Raw genomic sequence first — 9,844 nt, forward strand, 5'->3', positions numbered from 1 at the left:
AATATATAAACAGAAATCATGAAGCAAGGTAACAATGTCCTTTTAATGTTATCTTCAGATAGTTCCCACCACCATCCACCTCATTCACACAAATCGGCTTCCTGGGTCTCTTTCTTGTTCTCATATGAATGTGCTTGTCTCTTGTCTCAGGCTTTTGCAGGTTCTGTTACTCTACTCACACTGCCTGGCTTCCTACCTCACTTTCCCCAGAGTTGGTCAGATGCTCTTGTTATCAACCATCTCCCTGACCACTTAGAGATAGATAGATAGATAGATAGATAGATAGATAGATAGATAGATGATAGATAAATAGATGACAGAGATGATGATAGATTGATAGATAAGTAGAAGATAGATAGATAGATAGATAGATAGATAGACAGATAGATTGATAGATAGGCAATAGATAGATATGAAAGAGATAGATAAATAGATGGTAAAGATGATGCTAGGTAGATAGATCAATGATAGATAGATAGATAGATAGATAGATAGATAGATAGATAGATAGATAATTGATTGCTAGATGATAGATAGATAGATAGATAGATAGATAGATAGGAGATAGACAAATAGATAATAGAGATGATGGTGCTGATTATAGACAGACAGAGAGACAGATACCAAACCCACTCCAAACCTTGCAGCACTCTTCATGCTTCTAATTCTACTTTATTTTTCTTCATCACAGTTCCTGAGCTAACATGCTATATACTTACTTATTTGTTCATTCACACACACACACACACACACAGAGAGAGAGAGAGAGAGAGAGAGAGAGAGAGAGAGAGAGAGAGAGAGAGTTTGCTCGATGCTATAGTTCCCACATATAGAGAAGTACCTGACACATGGTAGGAACTCAATGAACAAACTTAAAGTTCTTAAATAGCGACTTCATCCCAGATGATTAATATATGATGATTGTTTAACAACGGAGCAAATACTTTTAAGGGTATATTACATAGCTATCATGACAGTGTCATTGCTTCCATTTTACAGATGATGAAATCAAGGCTCAAAGAAAGACTAAGTTACTTGCCTAAAACCAGCTCTCTTGGAACAGTCAAGGCCACACTACTCACAGTGTGCCAGGCTATTGTTCAAACACCTGGTGGTTTCAGTTACAAAATGCATGAAGGCACACCTCTGGCAAGAGGAATAACCCACCAACATAGTCCCAGAGGAATTAACCCCAAGGCTAAATGTTCCTCTCCCAGGGTAGACGATAACAACTTTACCTCTCCTTTATTCCACCATGGGGGATAAACTGGGTCAGAGTTGTCCTGAGCTGTACTGGAACATAAACAACCAGGGAGGAGGAGAAGGAGGAGGAAAAAGAGGAAGATGAAGAGGAGGAGAAGGAAGAGGAGGAAGAAGAGGAGGAATGGGAGGAGGAAGGGGAGGAGGAGGGGAAGAAGCAGATGTTGATCTGCTCTGAAACGCCCTTAGAAATTTCCAGAGTCCCTGCCTTTGTGAAATGCTATTTCAATACTCCATCATCTTGAAATTTAGAGAAAATACTTATCAAGAGAACAAAAGTAAAAACCCCGACCTGCAGTGGTGTCCTTCGCCCTCAGTGCAGCCTTCAAAAGTGCCTCATTGACACTAGTCTTGTTCTGCAAACATCAGCTCTGCCTTCCCATCAGCAGTGATGGTGGTGGGGTGGGAGAGGGTTGCAGGATATTCAAGAGCAATGGATCAAGAAACAAATCCAATCTCTGCTAAGCCCCCTGGGGGCTTCTTTTTACGATAGTTCTCTTTTCCTCTTTACCGCCATCCACTCTTCACACCACCATCCACGAACTGATCACACCTCCTTACTACAGGTGTTTGTCACCGACTGGGTGCTAGCTTGTGCCACCTTAGGATTTTGTTTCCATCACCTCTTCATTCCTAAGGATCAGTCCCACCTCTGACACATAAAATGTTAGGCAAGTATTTGCTGACTCAGGGGAGAGGCAGATTGTGCCTCACCATATCAACTGCATCTTCTAGCAAGCAGAACAAGTCGCCTCTTCTGCACAGGGCAAGCAAAAGCATAGAAGAGACAGCCAAGCTGGTTGCGATGTCTAGTTCCCCACCATCCACACACCTCTCATCCCTCACCGGCCCCTCCCGGAAGCCCAGAGCCACCCACATTCACCTTCCAAACCGGATTAGAAACCAGCAAGCATCCCTCAGCGCCCCGCCCTACCTTACCCAACACATCTGCATCAAGTTACCTTTAAACGGAGCCTGTTTGCATCTGCGATTTCTGGATAAAAGATACAAGCGATTGGGCAGCTGGATCTGCTGCACCCAACAGATGAGAAATCTACCACCAGTCTGCTGAGGGAACAGCAGCTACTCGCTCCTCCCTAGCTAACCGCATTTGCTCACCCATCCCTGCAAAACAAATCATGTTCTTTTCCTTGCGCTAAAATCCATCCAGAAACAAAACCCGAATCCCTAAGAAACGGCTCCCACGCCCGTGGAGGGCGCCCTCCACACAGAGAAACACAGACTCACAAACCCCAGTCCAGAACCAGCAGGTGTGGGCATGTATTTAATCTGTTCTTTGAGAACAAAACGGTCTAGGAAGAGTAAGGTTGAAACTAAAGGGATGCCCAGGAAGCATGTGGAAAGCAGCTCTAAATGTCAGTAGCCCAAGTTGGGAAACTATTTACCGCGCCAATAGTTCATGCGCTTTCACTCCAAGTCCTGGGGAAGGCCACCTTCAAAGAAGCGCGCAGCCCGGGGCGGCAGCAGCAAGTGCTCGCTTTTTGGTGCGCTGCTTTCCAACTCTACTGTCCTTTGAGGCTTTTCTCAACAACCGCACCCAGCAGTCCCAGCGCGGGTCTCAGCATGCCAGGCCTGGGAGCCAGGCACCGCCACGAGGATCGCCGTCCCCTACCTGGGTGGAAAATCCGCAGCGAGCTGGTCAGCAGCCGAGCACCGTCGGTCTGGGCAGCTCAGGCTAACGCGGTTGGTGATCCCAACCAAGGCAGGCGCTCTCCCTAGGGCACACCTGCACCGGCGCGCCTTCTGTCGCCGCTGCCACTGCTGTGCAGAGCCTCTGTGCAGCGCGCTCCCAGCCCGCTGCAGCACCCCAGCCCTCCCGGGGCTCCTGAGTCTATTCAGCAAGATCAGCCAGAGCCTAGTCCAGGCTCCAGCGGTGTTCACTGCGGAAAGCTCTTTGCGTCTAACTCCCTTTCAGATCCAAGGAGAGGAGTTCCCAATAGCTGGAGCGGAGCCAAAGCCCACTCCCCAGTCCCGCCCTTTCTGGATTTGTAGATGGACAGATCTGCAAACTTCTTATTCCATTAGGTTTGTTCCCAACTGACTATAAATATCTCGCTCTCTCCACCCTGCAACCTAAGGTACCAAGGCACATAAGGATCCAAGCTCTGTCTTGGGCAGGGGCATCCTTGGATTATGCCATGCCCAAACCACGTGAGATAAAGGATGTTGACAAATCACTCTGGCCTTCTTAACTCCTTTGAAACTGAAAAACAAAAACAAAAAACTGCTTGGTCGGTGGAGTGTCGGGAGGAAATGACAAAAACTTGGAGGGTTTAATATATTAGAGAAAGGCTATAGCTGTTTCCTTCCTACCAACACACCACACACACACACACACACACACACACACACACACACACACCACACCACACCACACCACACCACACCAACTCCCGTTTATAGCTGGCTCACAACCACAATGCAACCAGCCTGGGAAGACTTTCCAAAACCACAGGGTTCCTTCTAGAAGGAAGTAAAGTCATGAACAAAGTCACCCTGGAAGTTCAAAGTCCAAATGAAGCAACTGTACAGGTGCCTAGTCTTCTGTAGTTTCTGCTAAGTGCCTTCCCTAATTGTTTTTTCTAACTATGAAATGGATATCTGTTTTTCTAACTATGAGAAAGATACCATGACCAAAGGCAATTTGGTTTGGAAGGAATCTACTGAGCTTCCATATCAGCAGCACAATCCATTGAGGGAAGTCAGGGCAGAAGCTGAAGGAGAGGCAGTGGAGGAACACTGCTAACTAGCATGTTCAGTCTCCTTTCTTAGACCTCTCAGGACTACCTGGTCAGGGCTGGCACCATTCCCAGTAATCTGGACCTTCTCGTATCAGTCGATAACTCGAAAAATGCCCTCACAGACTTACCTACAGGCAATCTGATAAAGGCATTTGTTTTCTCAAATGAAGTTACTTCTCACATATATGTGTATGTTTGTGTTGAGTTCCCAAAACTAACCATTGTATCTGATCATGTCAAAATGGAGGCAAGTGGAGAAGAATCCTACCTCTTCCCCACTCAGCACTTCTGCCAACCCAAGATCGTCACTTCTATCTCCTTCTTCCAGCTATAGTAGTCTTCTCCCAGCTCCCGCCTCTTTGTTAGCCTGGGCTTAACCCTGGACCACCATGCAAGGGCTTCCCTAGTTCCCCTCCCAGAGTTGTTTCCTAAAATGTAAGTCTAATCTTGATTCCTTCATGACTAAAACCAGGCCATTGGCTTCCCTTTGTCCTTAGAAGAACCACTTCCTCATTGAGTGAACAAAAGGGTCACTCCACTGACATCAACAGCCTCTGTGCTTCACCCTGATCTGTTCCCCTCTATCCAGCCATACTAATTTGTTTCTTTGGGCCTGAACTCAGCATGTAACCTAGGATGACCTGGATTTCAGGCCTGTGCCATCACACCGAGTTGCTTGTGGTTCTGTAATCAAACCCAGAGTTACACATATGCCATGTGAGCATTCTACTAACCGAGCCCCTCACAAGCTCTTAAGTTAAGATGTGACTCACTCTCTCCCTTCATGACCTTTGAATATACTGATGCTTCCTCCAGGTTCTTTTTAACCCCTTCCCCTGACTGTATACTTTTCTGCTCTCAGCTGAGCCATTGGTTCCTCATCCCTGAACTTCCTGTATTCTCCCTACCCTGTATGTCCACAGCATCAATGCACTACCAATGTTAGTTGTCAATAATTTCTTTCCCATTAGAACGAATTCTTAGAAAGGCATGACTCTATTGCTTGCCATACAGAGACAGGGCATGCTGTACCAGTGTCTGCCAGTGTCTGCTCAGTATGTTTCCATAGCCACCATTTATATCGGGATTGCAAATCATTCCAGCATACAGGGATATCTTTATGTTCCTTCCCAGCCAATACATGCCAGCCCCAAGACATAACTGCTAATTTTATTCTCTGTTCTTTAATTATATATGAAAAGAATAACACAATGTGTACTTTTTTATACTGGACTTCCTTTACTCTAAATAATGTCTGTGAGATTCATCTGTGGCATTGCATAGGTCACCCTTTTATCACTGTATAGTATTCCATTGAGTGAGAACTTGAAAGAACAATCCATATAATTTCCTTAGTAATTCAAGACATTTACAGACACTGACATATACTGGAGAATAAGAACATTATGCAAATGCCCTGTATGATGTGTTCAAATGATTAGCCTAGAAAGTGGTACTATTAGGGAAGTGAGGCTTTGTTGGAGAAAGTGTCTCACTGTGAAGGTGAGCTTTGAGATCTCTTCTCCTCAAGCTATACCCAGTATGGTACACAGTCTCCTTCTGCTGCAAGTGGATCAAGATGTAGAATTCTCAGCTCCTTCTTCAGTACCATGTCTGTCTGCACGCTGCCATGTTTCCTACCATGAGGATAACAGACTAATCCTCTGAAACTGTAAGCTAGCCCCAAGTAAACAGTTTCCTTTAGAAGAGTTGCCTTGGTCATGGTGTCTCTTTACAGCAATAAAACTTTTAAAAAAGACAAAGGCTAAAGTAGATTCACAAGTGACCTGTGTAAGTGTTGATGGATACGACTAGAGGTAATCAGATTCAATTAAGTCAACCTCAGAAAGACTAATCTCAGGTTTTCTCTCATTTATGGTGTCCAGATTCTATATAGAGAATATCATATGAATATGTGACATGAAAGTAGACATAAAAGCTGTATAGGGCAAATGCTGGATGCTTTCTCTCGTATGTGATTCCTAGTTCAAATGTGTAGATGTGTATATTTAAATTGACATTTATTTCGATGATGAAGACAAGGAGAAATACTTACTTTGTGAGCTACAAAAGAAAAATAGTTCGAATGGAAATACTCTTCTTAGATAATAGTTCCTTGGGGAGCTATCAGCAGATAATTGCTGCTAGGACATCCAGAGTCATATTCCTCAGAGGTGTCACTGATGGAAAGTTGCTTTAGATCTAGTAAATAAGCCCCCACCCTGTCTCATGCAAATGACCCTAAGCAGAGGTAGTGGATTACGTATATATAAACTTGTGAAAGGCAACGGACAATCAAAAAAAAAAAGCATTAAAACCTATTTGGGAGAATAGGGGACTACTGGGAGAAGGAAGGGTAAGAAGAGAAGGCTAGAGAGCAATGTGCCTAAAGTCCATTACATACTTAACCCAACACCATGTGCCTGAATAGTGGTTCTTATTGTCATTTTATTTTATGTGTATGGGTGTGTTGTCCACATACGTCTGTGCACCACATGAATAGAAAGTACCCTCAGAGGTCAGAAGAGGGCATTGGATCCCCTGAAACTGTAGCTACAGACAGTGGTGAACTGCCATATGGGTGCTAGGAATTGAACCCTGGTCCTTGGAAACTCAGCAAGTGCTCTTAACCTCTGAGCCATCTCTCAAGCCCCAAATAATACTATCTTTTTAAATTATTTGTTATTTTCTTTTATGTGCACTGATTGGTATTTTGTCTGCATGTGTGCCTGTGTTGTGTGAGGGTATTGGATCCCCTGGAACTGGAGTTCCAGACAGTTATGTGCTGCCATGTGGGTGCTAGGAATTGAACCCAGGACCTCTGAAAGACCAGCCAGTGCTCTTAACTGCTGAGCCATCCTTCCTAGCCTTGATAATATCTTTTTAAAGAACTAAAGGAAAGAGAACAAAAATAACAAGATAACATAAATGTCTGTAAATAAATAACTGGATAAATAAATTATTATAGTAATATTAAAATTATACTGGAGAAAATATCTCAAAAAATGAAATTAGACCTTTATGTCACATATAAAACCTAACTCATAATATATTAAAGACTTAACTAAGAGAGCTAAAATCATAAAATCCCTACAAAAAAATTCATGACATTGCATTTAGCAATTATTTCTTGGATACAATCCCAAAATCCTGGATGATTCTAATTTTAATTTATTTTATCAATATGCTTGTAGCCCTAGCGTTTAGGAGGCTGAGGCAGGAGGATTTCAAGTTCCAAGATAAAGACCCTGTCTCGAAATCAAGGTCTCTGGGGTTTGTGTGTGCGTGTGTGTGTGTGTGTGTGTGTGTGTGTGTGTGTGTGTGTGTAGTACAAATTTCTGGTTTCATTGGAGACCCAGTTGTGTCATGTGATTTTTTTTCTATCTTGTGAGAGAATGTTTTACTGAAACAGACATGTGGGAGAATGTTTTGCTGAGAACAGACACATGGTACTTTCTGGAAGTTGCCTGATGACAGGGCATGTGATGTTTTGCTTGAGCAGATGCTTTGAGAGGACACATGATGTTTTGAAAGTGCGTAAGTATAACCCAACAGACAGTGGATGATGCTCTGGCATTGGCTTGCTTTCCTTTCTTTTCTGGTCTTTTCTTGTAACTTCATAGAGTAAAAGAACTTCTGCTGGTGTTCCAGCTGCTTCTTGTCATGGGGTCTTGCAGTTTCTTCTGGATCAAGCTGCTACTGCTGATTCATGTTTGGTGTTTGGCTAGTGGACTGGACTGCAGACAATGAATATTGGAGTCACCCCGAGGAACCACTCCTAAACAGGCTCACATCCCCCTTGTCCTCTTAATTATCTTCCTCCTTACCTTTGGTCCTTGGGCTATAAGGGAGGTTGAAGTACTTAAGAACCCTTTTTAAAGTAGGTTTTGAAAAAATATAAGCCTTCACGTGTGTGTGTGCAAGACAGGCAAAGACAGAGAGAATAGCAAAATCAGAATTCATGCTCTCTACAGATCTGCTCTATGTTTAAGAAATTTTTACACAGACACGCCCTGCTTTAACCGTCTGACTCTGCTTATCACAGGACTGACCCTCCAGCAACGCCTTCCTTCTCATCACATAAAGTCACAATATATTTTCATCTGCCTTTTTAGGACTTTGCCCAGCCTGTCAGCATTCAACAGACTCCCTGTGTGCCAGTGTCCTGAGTGTGCTTCTGATCATACACCAACACGTGGCTCCTGGCGCTATTCTAAAGTATCATCAGTATAGGTCCTCTGCCTATAGCAAGCCAGGCCTCTGACACATACTCAACCTCAGCAGATACTCCTAAGACAGAAAGGAGTAACTTCAACTCTCTGAGAAAAGTTCTTCCTGCTTGGAACTTAGTTTATCTAGTTCCTGGTGCTTCCAGTGACCTTCAATATGCTTCCAACACCACTTTTATAATTGCATCCATTTTTAGTGGATTTTTGAAAGACTTTTTATCCATTTTTGTCGCGTGAAATTTTTATGGATTTTTGGCAAAAGATAAATGGCTTGTTGCCATCTATTAAATATTACCCAGAATCTAGAACCAACTTGCTGGTTTTCAGCCCTCGCAATATTTTTATGAGGTCTGCAGCTTTTTCCAGCAGGTTATGTAATCTGCCAAAGTGTGAATTATAGTAAGTAGAAAAATCAGGGAGATGTATAAGCTGTCTAGACCTCAACATCTATGGTCTCTAATGTTGAGAACAACCTTCCCTTTAAGGGAAAAGAAATAGAATTCTGGTGTCTAAGAATCTAAAGAGATATCAGTTTTTAAAGGCTCTTTTGTGATCTCCTTTGAGTCAAATGCATAAAGAATTTGTTAAAAATTCGAGGCATATCTCTCACCAAAATTCTAGTGTAGAAATTAAGTTAGTTTTTCCTGCCCCTCAATAGACAGAGCACAAACTTCACATGCTCAATAAGGATTCCCAACCCCGTTTTCTTAAATAAACACAAGAGTCCATTCAATTGTCCACGTTTTCCTTTCACAGAAGATCATTAAGTGGGACAATTCACTTCGCTGATATGAGTACATCTCAGAAAGCATGTTTATTTTGTCATTTCACTTTTGAAATGTAACTACAGCAACAATTTAACTTCTGCTTAAAAGACCAAATGTTGTTGCCCACTGGGGAAAGCTACACTGTGTTTGTGTTTTGCAAAAGGCCAGACACAGGTGAGAGCCCAGAGGTCACCAGGCAGTTTCTGGCTCCTGACTGCAAAGGGCAAATGACAGCTGAAGTGTAGCAGAAGCCACTAGACTCTGAAGAGTCCTGGGATTCATGCTGCAGGCATTTGAATAATAGAAATGTGATCATAATCCCTTCTGTGGTTTTTCTAGGGAAATAAATCTCCTCCACTCCCTGTACTGCCAGAGAGGGATTTAAGATAGTAATAGACCCAGAATTAACTCTGGCTTATAGTGCCGGGAGAGGGGTGTGTGAGCATATGTACATGCACTCTTAGGTGCTTGAGCTTGCCTGTGGATATGTGCAGAAGCCAGAGATCAACCTTAGGTCCTTCCCTCAGGCACTATCTGCCTTGTTTTGTGAAACAGGGTCTCTCCTTGGCCTGGGATTTACTGATCAGGCTAGCCAGCTGGCCTTGGGGCACCAGGATCTGCCTGTCTACCTCAGCAGTGTGTCTGCGTGTCTAGCTTTTTGTTGTTGTTTGTTTTTGCATGGGTTCTTGATTCAAAATCAGGTCCTTGTACTTGTACAGTAAGCTCTTACCATCTTTGCTATTTCTCCGTGCCTGGGAATTGGCTTCTAGGAAGGAAATATAGCCCAATACTACAGGTAAATCAAACAAATTCTAAAGAAAGCCAT

The 9,844-nt window shown here is 43.3% G+C and overlaps 1 protein-coding gene across 4 annotated transcripts in view; it reads right to left on the minus strand.

The window, feature by feature from the left end:
* Positions 1 to 3,178, minus strand: part of Sv2b (synaptic vesicle glycoprotein 2B) — a 171,216-nt gene extending 168,038 nt beyond the window's left edge. The window contains exon 1 of one of the 4 annotated variants that reach the window (XM_034495595.2): positions 2,894 to 3,178. The gene's annotated coding sequence lies outside the window, so the exon portion shown is untranslated. Of the gene's footprint in view, positions 1 to 1,552; positions 1,898 to 2,222; positions 2,516 to 2,666 lie in introns of those variants that run through there. The other 3 variants (XM_034495603.2, XM_034495588.2, XM_034495610.2) reach the window with 3 other exon arrangements.
* Positions 3,179 to 9,844: the final 6,666 nt, after the last annotated feature.

This window comes from Arvicanthis niloticus, chromosome 1 (genome assembly GCF_011762505.2).
Source record: "Arvicanthis niloticus isolate mArvNil1 chromosome 1, mArvNil1.pat.X, whole genome shotgun sequence".
In the NCBI taxonomy this organism is placed as follows: Eukaryota; Metazoa; Chordata; class Mammalia; order Rodentia; family Muridae; genus Arvicanthis; species Arvicanthis niloticus.